This window comes from Echiichthys vipera (genome assembly GCF_963691815.1).
Source record: "Echiichthys vipera genome assembly, chromosome: 7".
NCBI classification, from domain to species: domain Eukaryota; kingdom Metazoa; phylum Chordata; class Actinopteri; order Perciformes; family Trachinidae; genus Echiichthys; species Echiichthys vipera.
In genome coordinates this window covers 5,048,764-5,055,901 of record NC_139832.1, presented here as the reverse complement: position 1 = coordinate 5,055,901, position 7,138 = coordinate 5,048,764, and positions in this window count along the sequence as shown.

The window sequence follows — 7,138 nt, the reverse complement described above, 5'->3', positions numbered from 1 at the left end:
ATTCAGATTTAATGTGAAATTAGCGTTTTTGTTTTCTACAACCACCCTGTTGTTGTACTTGGTACGCTCCACTATACTACACGGAAAGGGGCTGGCTCCGGGATGAATGCAATGTGCCTCTGTTTATAAACGCTCATTTCCTTCACTGGATATTTATACACACGCACAATATAGGATTTATTGATATAATGTCCTGTAATAACAGAATGCAGACTTTGTTTAGGTTTTTACACAGAAAAAGCGGAGGTTTTGATCGAGGTTGGTGTTTTCCGCGTCATTCAGCCGCGCACCCTTTAAAAGATAAAGACATTAACATACAGTCCAGACGAGACAGAGATCTTCTTTTTTTCTAATTCAGGAAATAAAAAACAGAGAAATACACCTTAATACAGTGACAAAACAGTACATTTCAAACCTATTTGGGTAATGCACCTGTCCATTATGTACATGAAAAGTCTAAAAATGAATTTCATGAATATTAGTTTAGTTTTAGTTTTTAGTTTAGTTTATTTCGAATATGTGCAAAAACAAAATGATCATACATTAACGGGCAATCAGATAATATGATATTAGAATATTATTTATAAATGGCGCGTTTGCAACCGGAGCAATTTCATAAAATGACTTACTTAAAGACACACATATCACTAACTGGCATACATACATATATAAAACAATGTAGCCTACATTATTAAAAACACTGTAAATGCACTAAAATAAACTAATAGGCCTCAAAGTTATACACAGACTGTCTGTACTTAGATAAAGCAAAGAGCGCAGTGCTGTTTAAGTGTTTTAACAGCATCAGATCACGCTGGAGCCCAGGAGGTGCACATCAATACAATATGGAACCTTTGTTCATAACTTTTTGATCTGACTGGTTTTATTGAAACTAATAAATACAAATTAAGGCATAAGGTTAAAAGCTAGGTCACATGAGGCTGTAATAAAGATATTTTCTCGATCAGATATTGAAGTTTAGCATCCTTCTGTGGATGTTTTGGGTGATTTATGAAGGATATAGGCCTGAATATCACAAAGCCAAAAAGTAACTATACTGTCACTCACATATTTTTCCTTAGTCCATTTTGCAGTACTTGTACTTTACGTGTGTTCCCATGTAGCCTACTTGTTCAGTCACACGTTAAATAAGCTATCAATGCAACGATTAACTGAGAAATCCGGTAGAGTCGCTAACAGCCGGATGTGGCTAACAGTGATTAGCTCGGGGCAGTGCGGTGAAGGCATTTAAACGTCTTTTTTAACCACTAAAACTGCTCAAAATAACACCAAACCTCTGCAGCAGCATGAGAAGAGTCCCTACACAGAAAACAAAGCACCAATGGGCTCCTTCCTTTGGGATTAACTTTGCTAATTAACTTGAATGGACCTTTACTATGAGAGGAGCTGGTACAGGGGCCAGTTGGTGAGTCTTTAAAACACACTTTTAATAAACTCCAGGTTCACTAACTACGTTGTTGCTGCTTTGTTTTATTTTGAGCAGTATTAGTGGTTAAAAAAGACGTTTTAATGCCTTCACCGTACTGCCCCGGGCTAATCAGCATTAGCCACGTCCGACTGTTAGCGACTCTCCCGGATTTCTCCGTTAATAGCGGTTACGTGGAAAAAAAACTTTCTTGATGGCTTATTTGATGACCGACTTTGCTGAAAAGGACCCTGGGGTGATTTTACACTGGAATTACGCTTTAAGCTACCTAACAGTTTATTTGTTATGCAGTTAAAAGACATAAGTGTACTGTATAGGAAGTGTCTGAGACAGTGTTTGGTAAAGCGAGGAAACTTGTGCTAAAAACCTCACAGTGTTGGTGTTATGACTCAAGCTGAAACTGCCTCGTTGGAGGGAACTGTGTAAGTTCACCCATCCACCATCACTTTGCAGTTTCAGGTCACATTAAGGTTGTGTTACTTTCACATAACGCTTTTGTGCTATCATGTGCTATCACTCTGTGTCCATTTTTGAAAATAAAAAATTAGAGTGTTAATGTGCGTCATTGTGCCCTTCTGGCATTTTTAAAATGTATTTATTGAATTTATCGAAACAGCAACATATTACTTACCTTGCACACAGACAAATTCTCTTGAGAGTTTGACTGACCGATGGTTCACCCAATCACCTGTCAGGTATGTTTTGAAAGCACCTGCCCTTTCCCAAACAGTTTCCAATGATGCCTCTGATGAGTCAGGTTAACATATTACATCTTGGTTCAAAAACAGAAGTAATAATAATAAGAAGCAACCTGTGTATCTGTAAAACTGATTCTGTTTCTTTCCCAAGAAATGGGAGAATTTGATCACCTTCATCCATTACACAACCCAAGGCGACTTCCTGGTTGATCTAATCAGGAAGTGCCAAAAACTGCAGTTCTCCGAGTGTCCACTAGGAGTAGTTTGCACATTAGAGCAGAGTCTCATAGACCCCCATGTTAAACAGGCTGTTTTCACAGCATAATTAAACCTGTTTAAGGCCTGGGACAAAAAAACATGCTAGTCTGTATGTTTAGCTCATATCTCCATGACAACACTGAGGGGGGTGAACTTATTTGTACCAGGCTAGTTTTTAATAGGTTAAAGTTTATGAATAATTAGGGGCGCTGCCTCTTGAGTGACAGCTAGCCCCTGACCCTAACTTCGCCTAGGAGGTAAACGTCAGCCAGATGGACGTACCTCCCTCCCCCGAACGTCATATACATGCCCTTTTTTTGGTGAGAGGAAATGAGACGGAGTCAAAGTCTGACAAGATGGCGACTCCCATAGGTGAGGACGCTTTGGATCAAGTTGAGAGAACGGACCTCGACGGGTATGCTACGTCCTTTTTTTAACAGTGTGAGGAGAGAGGCTTCAATGTGAAATATGTGGATTTAAAGACAGAGGAATAAAAACTGTACATCACTTTGTTTCCATGCGTTAACTTGTCAAAAGAGAAACAGATGCATCTCACTGCATTGTCAAATTGTCTTGGATTGATTCATTGTTGTGCAATATTTACAACACACCTAAAGTCACAATATAACTGTTTTTCCCCCTGGCTGGATCCTTGAGATGGAATTTATGCAGGTGGACGTTGGAAAGGAGACACTGACACCACCCCTGTGTTTGTCCTGAGTTGCCCCAGAGTCTGGAAGGATATCTACCCCCAGACTTTCAGGTGCATCGAGGACATCATCACAGAAATCTCACAGTAGTCGTCAGGAGGTCTTTGTCAGGCCAAAAATGTGTGTATGTGTGTCTGTGTGTGTGTATCTCACACAAATCCTATTCCTTCCAGTTCGTAGCCCTTATCACTGCTTTTTACAAGCCTCTCGAAGGGTGAAGAGTATCTCAGACATTGTGTTGTATATCTCTTTGCTCCTGACATGAACACAGGCCGTCATCCCGATTGTACAGAATGTCCAGGATATTTCCTGCTCGCTGCACTTTTTCCCTCTCTCTCTCTCTCTCTCAGCGAGAGCAGCCTAAGTAAGGGACTTATTGATTGCTGCTAATAGCCTCCATCTCATCAGCACAGAAACCATGAGAGCAGTGACACAAAACCAGTGCTCCTGTTATTTCTATTAGTGCATGCATGTGTTTTCTTTCGCTGATGACACTGTACTTAATTATTTAGGTAAATGCCACCAACTAACAGAGATATTATTACATAATCCCCATCTGTTCATAGAGTAGGGATGTGGATTATTGTTGAACAACAGAAAAGCTGTGGTTGTTCCTCCTTTGTCCTTTCAAAGTATGTTTAAGCACCTGGGGTCAGCTCCCAGGTTGGAATATGTGTGTTCAGTGGTAAAAGATGTGTTTGGATAACCTGTATTAGATTTATAAGGGATAACGTGTGTCTAAAGCTGTTGTTTGAACAGATCTGAGTAAAAAAAACTACGATGGAACGGCCTTCGATGAATAGAAGTGATGGTAAAAGGGTTCACAGGTTCGACCATTGTTGTTTGTTTTGTTTGTTTGCAGTTACCAATTCTGCTTATTGGCCCGATTCCTTATCGATTCCCTTGATCAATTTTCTGTGGGCAAAAAAGTCAGCCGAGACAGGTTTTCAGCATCAACACAGCTGTTTTATTATCTGAAAGCCGTATAGATGAATGAGAGAATATCTGTACTGCATTCGTTTTACATTCAGGTTTTCTAAAAGCCCCTTTGACACAGCCGTTTCATTGTGGAGGCTTTATTATGGAGATGTAATGGTGCCTCTGAGCCGAAGTGTGTGGGAAGGGGACAGCAGTCAGGGCAGAAGGGGGCACAGTCGTGATGTCGAGTGGAACCCACCGGCAGGTCATAGTGATAACGCAAAGTTTAGTGAAGTCTAAGTTATTGATAACTTACAGAAACATTGTGCACCAGTCAACCTTCTCTTCCACCTCTCGCTTTCTTCCTCTCTCTCCCTCTCACAGTTTGTGTGTCCGGTTGGGTTCGAGTGGTTAATTAACGGTGCAGAGTGGCTCACATCAGGCCCACATTATCCCAACTGGGAAATCACAATGGGGTGTTCCTTCACTGCTGAATTGCATGAATGTCTGAGCAAAATTTCAAGGCATTTCAAAAGTTGAGATATGTCCGTGACAGTCAAAGAGGTTAACCACCTGCATAGACATGCAGCTAAGCTAGGATTGCTAAAAGAGTCAATATGCTTGAATCTGAACGACCACATCTATTATCATTTTGCTTGAAAATTGATAAAACATGAGGACTCTATTCCGTCTGAAAAAAAAACACATTTCAGTGAAAGCAAACCATTGTGGTTTCATGAAATGGGAAATGAAAGAGGATGTTGGTCTGGAGCCGGTGTTAGCACCAGCCCTTAACATAACTAGTCCCTCTGCTGCTGGTTCAACACCCGGCAGGCCGTCCTCTGGACATATTCACTGAAGACGCAGTGGACGAGTCACACAGAGTACACAGAACGAGCAGCTGAAGCTGAACAACAAAGCTGACAGGCCTGGGTTAACCCACTGGGAGTTGGATGCGGTGGATTTATGCCATTATGTATTATGGCGATTGTGAGTGATTCAGGGTTTTTGTGGGGAGGGATTTTGTCAAGTCATAAAGCGGCGGCTGAAAAGAGCAGCTTTGGCTAATAGGATAGCAGCAGCTCAAGGTGATTAGGAACATTTCTTGATGGCAGAGCGGCTTCAGAGGCAGAAAACAGTTTAAAGCTCAAGCTATGGAGCCAAACGATTTATCCGACCGCAGCGGCAATGGAAGGGAAAAATCGTCGATATTGTAACTTGAAACACATAAAGGAACGAAAATGATTGAGCAGTAGTTCACTCGTGGACTTCTTCTTGTAGGTATTCATCTTATGCAGTACTCAACGCTCATTTTCAGAGAATCTGTTCAACAAGAAAACATAAGACAACACAAGAACATGTGCCTGCGTGTTCTGTTGAATCATCGTATCCCGTTATCATCTCGAGTGAAGGATACAGATTTGTTTTGCAGCAGTACTTTCTGATCTCTCCTGAACAGCTGGGCTTTTACTTGATGAGCTTAAAAGTCCCTTGTTTTAGTTTTCTGAAGGTTGAATTCTTATTGATAAGAGCCTTTATCATAACTCCACAAGGATGCATTACGTAAGGGAGGTTCCTGCTGGTGAGTGAGTACAGTGATGATGATGGATGATGGTGTGTGTGTGTGTGTGTGTGTGTGTGTGTGTGTGTGTGTGTAATAGGCTGTTTATCTTTCTAGTAATAGATGACGATAAAGGAATCAGCTCGTGTTTCAAGGAATCTACTGTGTCACTGTCTTGCCGGCACAAAGCCTCCCTTCTTCGTGCAGTGTGATGATACGATGACTTTGCTCATGCGACAGACTGTGTGTCCTGCTTTCAGCCACGTGTGCAAAGTCGGGAAGATCGTGGATGGCGAGTGTGTAAGATAAGATATTCCTTTATTAATCCCACAAATGGCAAATTTCAAGTGGATAGAATACATAGAAAAGCATCAATAAGAAACAATTAATTATAACAAGCAATATATACAAGGAAATATAGCAAGATATGAACAATATACTGTAAAAATATAAGCATTGGAAGGAACAGCATATACAATATTCAAAGATTTACAGCATGGCAAAGAGGAAATAGTGTTAGTATTGCACTAATGTACGTAATAGTGTACTGTGGCATCATAAGCCACTATAAACTGTAGTGTCACATTAACCTGAACTTGAATTAATTCTCTACATTTATTCATCAAATGCGAAATACGTGTTTATTTTGAATGAAATCATTCATATGCACTGTTGAGCACCCGGTGTTCTCCGCTCTCTGCTGCTGTTTTGATTTTGCGATGGTAAACACGGCGCCCGTCACAGATGGCGGCTTACTTTGCCTACCTGTTGAATTCTTCATGACGTGACACCTGACTTTGGTAACATGAAGCCATCTGGCCGTCACAAGTTTACCCGGGCCAGACCTCGGATGGAAAGTTGAGGCATACTGGTTTTCACTGCGTCACAGACAGAGATGCACGTCAGCCAATGGGAATCACCCGGCGCTGGCATGAATGGGGGAATCAGTGATTTGATGCTGCTCCCTATTCTTCTCACTGCAAACAGAGAGAATATGTTCATGTCATCTAATTATTGGCCTTGAATAAATGGTTATTGAAGTCACTCGTTGCCAGCTTGTGAAATAAGGAAGCAATGTACATAAAACGTCCCTACTTCCTGTTCAGGAAATGCCTTTTAAGGGAACTTCCTGCGACAAAACCCCTCTATTCGAAATACCCTGGTTATTTTGACCTTTGCTGTGAGATGACGTGGTATAAAGAGCACCTGTCCACAGGGATAAAGATCACGAGTCCACGTAGGACACAGGACTTTCACCAAGGAGAACACTCTTCCCTGTGAAAACCAAAAGTCAACGCTGGATTATTTTAACTCACCTACGTGAAGTGTGTTCCTAACATACTTAACTCACATCACATACGTCAGTTACGTGACATACATATTTTAACCCAAACTATGATCTTTTACTAAACCTAAACAAGCAACGTATTCTATTCAAAAGGTTTGATATCTTATGAAATATGACACTTCTATTTAATGCTATGACTTATTTGTATTAAATCTTACAAAATGTGACAGAAACAAATGAAACTTCTATCAAACGTTG